The sequence below is a fragment of the Tamandua tetradactyla genome, chromosome 4 (assembly GCF_023851605.1).
Source record: "Tamandua tetradactyla isolate mTamTet1 chromosome 4, mTamTet1.pri, whole genome shotgun sequence".
NCBI lineage: Eukaryota > Metazoa > Chordata > Mammalia > Pilosa > Myrmecophagidae > Tamandua > Tamandua tetradactyla.
Window position 1 is genome coordinate 92287465 of NC_135330.1, and position 8134 is coordinate 92295598.

An 8134-nucleotide genomic window follows, 5' to 3' on the forward strand; every position below is an offset into this window, starting at 1 on the left:
TTTTTTATTTTAACATTTGTTCCCCCATTATTTATTTTTAATCCATATGTTCTGCTCATCTGTTGACAAGGTAGATAAAAGGAGCATCAGACACAAGGTTTTCACAATCACACAGTCACATTGTGAAAGCATTACCATTACACAAGCATCATCAAGAAACATGGCTACTGGAACACAGCTCTACATTTTCAGGCAGTTACCTCCATTCCCTCTATTACATCACAAATAGCAAGGTGATATCTACTTATTGCATAAGAATAACCTCCAGGATAACCTCTCAATTCTGTTTGGAATCTCTCAGCCATTGACACTTTGTCTCATGACACTCTTCCTCCTTTTGGTCCAGAAGGTTTTCTCAATCCCTTAATGCTGAGTCTCAGCTCATTCTAGGGGTTTTCTCAATCCCTTGATGCTGAGTCTCAGCTCATTCTAGGATTTCTGTCCCACATTGCCAGGAAGGTCCACACCCCTGGGAGTCATATCCCACACAGACAGGGAGAAGTTGGTGAGTTTGCTTGTTGTGCTGACTGGATTTTTTGAAGTATATTCATAATCAGTACCTATTTTGGCATATATATATTTTCTAATAAATGACAAGTAAACAGTTTTACTGACAAAATACGTTTAAGTCATCTGTGATGTAACATTAAATAAGTTAATTCTTAGGGCACTTAGGGTCTGAATTTTACAACTAAAGACAGTGATATTACAATTTCCTCTAAATTAGCAATCAGCTTGCATATGCAAATAGTTTTATAAAGATTGCCCATGCTATCTTTGTGTGTTTGTGTGGAAATGAATACATGTGTGTTTCTGGTTTCCCTTAAAGAAAATACAAATTCAACAAAGGACAAAGAAGAATAATTCTTCTCACATAGAAACTATCTTGTTATATTTGTACATCATTGAAGAGAAATTTGTAATTACTTACGTGTGTAATAAAAATGTGTGAATTGCATTTCATTAACTATTTATCATCAGCTCCAAAACCAAATATGGTTGCTCAATTGATTTATTGATTAATTAGCCTGAGGACACATAGACTTTCAGGAAATATATTGTTGCCTCAGGTTGGTGGTTTATGAAATGAGGTACAAGAGATATCAGGATATATTAATGTTATTATGATGGGAAACTAATGTTCACAACAAATAGCATCCCTTCACTAAATATTATATTTCTTTCAAATACAAAAATTAACCAAATAAATTAGACACCATATCTTAGCCCCAGAGGTGCACAATATTCAAAATAAATATCAATTTAATCTATTAATTGGAGTCCATGAAGCCATGTTTTATAATGACACACACATCTAATTCTATGTACTGTTCCATCAGTCTATAGGCCAAAGCTAGTTTGGCTAAAACAGGTGAGAAATGCACCACTTGGCACCTTATAGTTAAAAAACAGTAGTTACTATAGTCTATAAAGACAGACAATTACCAAGATGTTTACCTTATGAAGCAACAAGATATGGAAAAATAATCAAATGCATGTTTTGCTGTTTTGAAAGTGAAATCTCTGAAGAGTTCTGACCTCCCTAACAATGAAAACAGAATTAAACAATTTCATCCCTATTAGTGAGACTAATAGTTTAAAATTGTGGTATGGAACAAAATGAAATAAGTTGTTAATTTTCTGCACCATAAATTATTCTCCAGATAGACAAGCAAATAACTATTTTTAAAATTCACTTGCTGAATTTTGAAACAAGAAAAACTATCTTTTGATTTTAGCTAAGTATTTAGGCTTCTTTTTCATTAGGTATCTTTTTTGTTAACTTTTTATTGTAATCATATTTATTCAATTCAAATTTTCCCTTCATACATGCTTTTAATTATATATATTAATTAATCATCACTACTTTTATCACCAGAAATGGATTAATCTCCCGTTTTTAATAACAATTTTATTTAGTTATAAATCGCATATCTTATAATTAACCTGTTCAAAGTGTTCAATTTAATGTCTTTAGTCTCTTCAGATTTGTATAGACATCATTACAATCATTTTCAGAACATTTTCATCACCTTGGCAAGAAAACCTTTGTCATTAGCAGTCATTACCTTCTCCTCCCCAGGCCTCAAGCAATGTAAATGTTTTTCTGTCTCTTTGACTGCTTCTATTCTGGACATTTCATGTAAATAGATTCTTACCATATGTGGTCTTTTGTGGCTCTTTCATTTAATGCTTCAAAGTCTATCCATGTTACAGCATGTATCAATACTTCATTCCTTTTTATGGCTGAATATCATCACATTGTATGTCTGTGCCAAAATTGGTTTTTATCCACACATTAGTTGATGGACATTTGGACTGTTTCCACTTTGGGGCTATTATGAATCTTGCTGCCATGACATTCATGCATGTACCAGTTTCTGTTTGGAAATATTTTCAATTTTCTAGGAGAACTTCAATACCTAGGAGTGGAGTTCCTAGATCAGAAGGTAACTCTATATTTAACTATGCCAAAAATTGCCAGATTATTTTCCACTGTGACTGAACCATTTTGCATTCTCCCAATGTATATAAGTTACAATTCTCCACATGTTAACTAACATCTGTTGCCATGGGTTGTTTTTTTTTGCTATTATTTTATTTTTCTCATGTGTGTCTTTATTTTGTACTTATCTACCCATACACTGGATAAAGGGAGGGTCACACACAATAATTATACTATTATATGATTTTATGACAAAAGAAATATGATGTACAATCATTATCAAAACCCAAATCTACTGGATTACAATTTAACAATTTCAGGTTTTCCCTTCTGGCTATTCTAATGCACTAGAAACTAAAAAGAAATACGTGTATGATGAGTCAGTAGTCATAATCATTTGTTAAATCCTAATTTCTCAGTCACACTTTCTTCTCTTCTTTGATCATTCCCTCACTATTCAGTAGTATCTGGACAATGACCAACTTAACTTCTTTGTGTTGGGCAGCAGTGCTAACTTTATGGGGTAGAGGAATGAAACTGATTGATGTTCTTGGAGACACTGGTACCTTTGGTTTTCAAAGTTTATCCAACATAGGATCAGTCTGTAAAATTTCTATGAAATCTCAGGTAAAGCACAGGGTTCTTTAGGGTTTTTCAGGAATAATGTTGGTTGGGGTTTGACATACTGTGGCAATTTTCAATATCTGGCCAAAGCTTTAAGAGTAACCTCTAGAAGGGACCCTCAACTCTGTTTGAAAACTCTTAGCCACTGAATCTTTGTTTTGTTTTATTATTTTTCCTCTTTTGGTCAAGAAAGTATTTTCAATCTCATGATGCCAGGATCAGGTTCATCCCTCGAACTCATGTCCCATATACCAGGGAAAATTAACCTCTGGTAAGCCATGTCCCAAGTAAGTGGGAGGGTGGTGAATTTATTTTCAGAGTTTGACTTGGTGAGAGAGCCACATCAGGAGCAGCTAAAATATTATGTGAGTAACTCTTAGGTATAAGTGTAAATAGGCTTAGCTTCATCAGGGAGAAAACAAGATTCATAAGGGAAAGACTTAAGATCAAGGTCTTTGCTTATTAAATTGGGAGTCACTTATATTTGAGAGAATATTAGGAATTCCCCAGGTGGGAAATTTCAATAGTTGCACATTTTTCACCAGTCCTGCAAGGGAAGTTTGCAAATAATTTTTTTTTGCTGCCCCAAATACTGTTGAATATATCAATTCATTGCATTAACCTGTCCAGAATGTGAAGATGTCATTCACTATTTTATATTCCCTGTAATTAAGTTATTTAAATAAATTGGTAAAACAGGTTAAATTAGATAGTGCTGCAGAAAACTTAAGTTTTGGACAAAATGAACACATCTTCCTTTGGTCTGAAGTTGAAGTTTTAAATTATAAACCATTTCACTGTTTTTCATGTAGTCTGATTAACCTTAGTCCTAACCAGATCCCTTCATTCATATCTCTAATTGAAATCTGATCTCTTTTTCAGCTTCTTTAACAGTTTCTGTATGGATTAATGTTGAGTTTCTGAGCTGCAGAACTTTAACTCTGAATCTCAGGGGCCACACAGATACCTACCATTCCAGTAAACTACCAGGCTATACACAAAGAGCACAATATCTACAAATTTAGAAATAAAAGTTAATACTTAGGAATAAATGTGACTGCTGTGAATGTGTACAATCTTAGAAATTTCATGATGTATCTTATTGAACATTCTGCACTCCTTAATGATCAATTACCCAATCCATGTCCTCTTTCTAACTCCTGATGACCTATGTTCATCAATACAATCTCACAGTTGCTCATTAAAGTGTATTTACATTAGTGAGACCCAGCACCAGGAATGGGTCAATCTACTATTTTTAATCCCAATTTAAATCTCTCTCTCTTTCACAATTCTTCAGTGTAACTTTCCTATACTTTGACATTAATTGGTTGCCCAAAAAGTATCCATGAAACATATAAGACATAATTACTCAATTTTTTTCAATAAAAATGTTTTGCTGATCACTTTGTTCATAGCTTCTTTCACATCCTTGTTCCTCAGACTGTAGATCATGGGGCTCAGCATGGGAATCACTGTGGTATAAAACACAGCCACCATTTTCCCCTGCTCCACAGACTCTTCTGTCGGCCACCTGAAATACATGAATATGAGGGTCCCATAAAATGTGGTAACAGCTGTCAAGTGGGACCCGCAGGTGGAGAAGGCCTTCTTCCTCGCATCAGCAGAGCGCATATGCAGCAGAGCTACTACAATGAGGGTGTAGGAGATGAGGACAACAGAGAGGAAATATGTGAGGTTAATGCTAGAGATGACCATCATTGTGTATTCTTTGATGTGGGCCCCACCACAAGCAATCTTGATGAGAGGAGGATCTGCACAATAGAAGTGGTTGATTTCAAAATCCCCACAGAAGTACAAACCATAGATCCACAGTATGCACGTTAGACTAACAGAGAATCCATAGATATCAGCCACAGAGATGAGTCGAATACAGACTTAGACATTTTGTTGCCATAAAGCAACGGGTGACAGATGACCATGTAGCGATCAAAGGCCATCACTGCCAAGATGTAGACTTCCATATGGCCGAGGATAAGGAAGAAGTAACATTGCACCAAGCACCCCACATAAGAAATGTTTTTTGCCTCTGATAATAAGTTTTCCAGCATTTTGGGGGTGACATTGTATGAGAACCAGATATCTACAAATGACAAATGACTCAAGAAAAAGTACATTGGCCATTGAAGCTGGGGACTAATATTGATCAGAATGATCATACCAATGTTTCCTAACAGAAATACAATGTAAACTAGTAGGAACACCACAAAGAAGAGAACCTGTAGCTCCTGGTGACTAGTCAACCCCAGCAGAATAAATTCTGTTACATCTGTGAAATTTGGCATTTACTTATCAGAGGCCCAGCCTGTTTTGCCTACAGAGAAACTAAAAACATAAAGAGAATATTTTTATTGCTGAAATATTTGAGTCACATTTGTGCTTATTCTAAATCAAATCATTTATGAAAAAATGTAGAGTTTGTACAATGTTCAAGAGAGAAATAATATAGGCATAATTGTTTCCTTCAATATACCTTATAGACAGTTACAATTTATCTTTTTCCAGTTTCTTACCTGCAAAATTGGTAGATAACCTTCATTACTAGTATGTATAGTTTTAGAGTCTTGTATATTATATGGTATTAGAATTAGGTAATTACATCTTTTCTAGATTATTACAGCAAGCATAACTTAAAATCAGAGAGCATAAACATAAGTACATAAACATAAGTACAACTGAGAGTTCTAAGACAAAGACTCAACCTATTCCAACGTATCCTGTGACAGAAAAGAAACTTGAGACCCAGAAATGTTAAAATATAAACCCAGATCAGCTAGAAAATTAGTAAGCAAGAGGTACCCGTTGACACTTCATCAAACATTATTTTCATGTGTCATATTTGCCTCTCAATGTGAATGAAAGTTTAAGTATACATGAGATTATCCAGTTTTACATGCCTTGGAGAGTAAGACTCCACTGTATAATTTTCATGGACAATGGTTTTACATATTGGCTTTACAATCTAATTATTGATGTATTTGTACAACAATTTACCAAACTACTTTATCTTAAGCTTTCCAAATATTAGATTCAGGCTCATATTTCATTTTATTTTTACTACAATTATTCTCCTGTGATTGCTACCATCTACAAGGGTGATGTAAAATGGAAGTAAGAGCATAAACTCTTCCTGTTTTTATTATCTCAGCAAAGTAAGCTATGAGTGTATCAATCACTTAGCATCACTGTCAGAATGAAACAATAGATAAATATAGAGGTAAAATATAATTGATATGCTTTATTCACTGCAGTGGCTCATTTCAGATTCCATTAGTTTTCAGAACCAATAAATACCATCCCTAACCATTCAAATCACAACTAAAAGTCACTACAAAAAATATCTCCAAACAATATTGTTTGCTTCTTACAAGAAACCAAAGTCTGTCATGAGTACTCAAGGATGTATCTCTAACATTAGAACCATAACAGAAATTTAAGCTGTCCATAATAATGGAGCTGTAATACTCACTGATATACAAATAGACCTAGTTTATAATTGGTTTCATTAACTTATCCTGTAAACATCAAGGATGACTAATGATATGTCAGATGCATTTATTAAATGTCATCTCAAACTTTTCTAAATTTTGGAAATGTATAGGTGAAGAAGATATGTAAGATTCCTGTTCTTATTAAAATTCATTCTTATTGAAGAGTGATAAGTAAACAAGTTATTTTAGGTAGTAAGAATATTCGTGCCAAATGTTTAGCATGTTAAAAGATTGGGAATAAGGGGAAAGAAGATGCATAATGCATGGCCAAAGAAAATTGTCTCCAAGGAGATTGTTTCAGGCTCATATGAAGTAGTCAGCTTTGTAAAAATTGGAGAAAAGAGGAACACAAGTTCAGTGGCTCAAAGAACTATAAGCTTGGTATGTTCCCAATGAGCATTGCTAGAAAGAATCTTTTGTATATTAAAGAATGAATGAACTTTAATGATCATATCATGTTCCCTTCACTTACTAGCAGTGTACCTCTAGGAAGTTAATCTCTATGGACTATTTGGTTATCTTGAAAATGCTTAAAATGAGAAATAAAAACATTATGTTTAAAATGAATAACTGCATAAGCACTTAAATTTTTACTGGTCTAAGTTTCCCTTTATCTTAGATTTACAAGAGAGTAGATTCTCTATTTTGGTTCATATGTGGAAATAACCAGATGAGAGCTGAAGACACTGGAAAAAGGGTTCAGCACAAAGACTTTCCTACGTTAAAACTCCTGACCTTGGAGGCATGAACCCATGATTCTCTAACTGGCAGAGTGCTACTTGGGTAAATTGAACTAAAAATACCATCTTTATATGCTATAATGATAGTATATAAATATTCAAGTATCTCAGAAATATAAGCTAATACCACCTATTGTAGTGATCCATTTCATTTTCTAATTTTGATTCAGTTCCTCTATGGTGTGTGAATTTATCTTCCTCTACAAATAATCATTAGCACCCTGGCAGTAGAGTTTGACTTATTCCTCTTGGAATCCTTTAAGCTAACTAACTCACTTGATATAAAACAGATACTCAGGAATATTCACAAACACATTTTTTAAAAAAGCCTCCTGATCCTGAGATCAGCTTCATACAAGAAATTTAAATTCCAGTATTTTAAACCTAAGAAATTTTTTTTTTTACTAACGGTAGCAGTTGGTTCAAAACATTAAGAATAGTAAACTTTCTGACTGCTTTCTAAGCTCTCTGCATGCAAAGGTGATATGAAACAGGTTCTACTGACATCTCCATTTGAGAAATTGAAGCACTGAGAGATTCAGAGCCTCCCCAGATCAGATCGGAGTGATGGGATTGAGAAGCAAACCAAAAAAATTGACTCCTATATTATACCTTTAACCACCTCTTGTGGCTGCCTCTTCAATTATCTATTCAATTATTCTTTTTACTTTAATTTAAATTTCAGTTTTATTGCCCTTCCAGACAGAAGAATGTCTTTTGGATAGTTTATCTTTGATGGACTAACTGAGAGTTGCATGACCCTCCCCACGAAGGCTGAGCTGCAGAGCATTGCCTCCCCATTCCTTCCAACG

General features: G+C 34.2%; 1 pseudogene; it reads right to left on the reverse strand.

Moving 5' to 3' along the window:
• Positions 1-4438: 4438 nt before the first annotated feature.
• LOC143680388 (olfactory receptor 5M9-like) lies at positions 4439-5376 on the reverse strand (annotated as a pseudogene).
• Positions 5377-8134: the final 2758 nt, after the last annotated feature.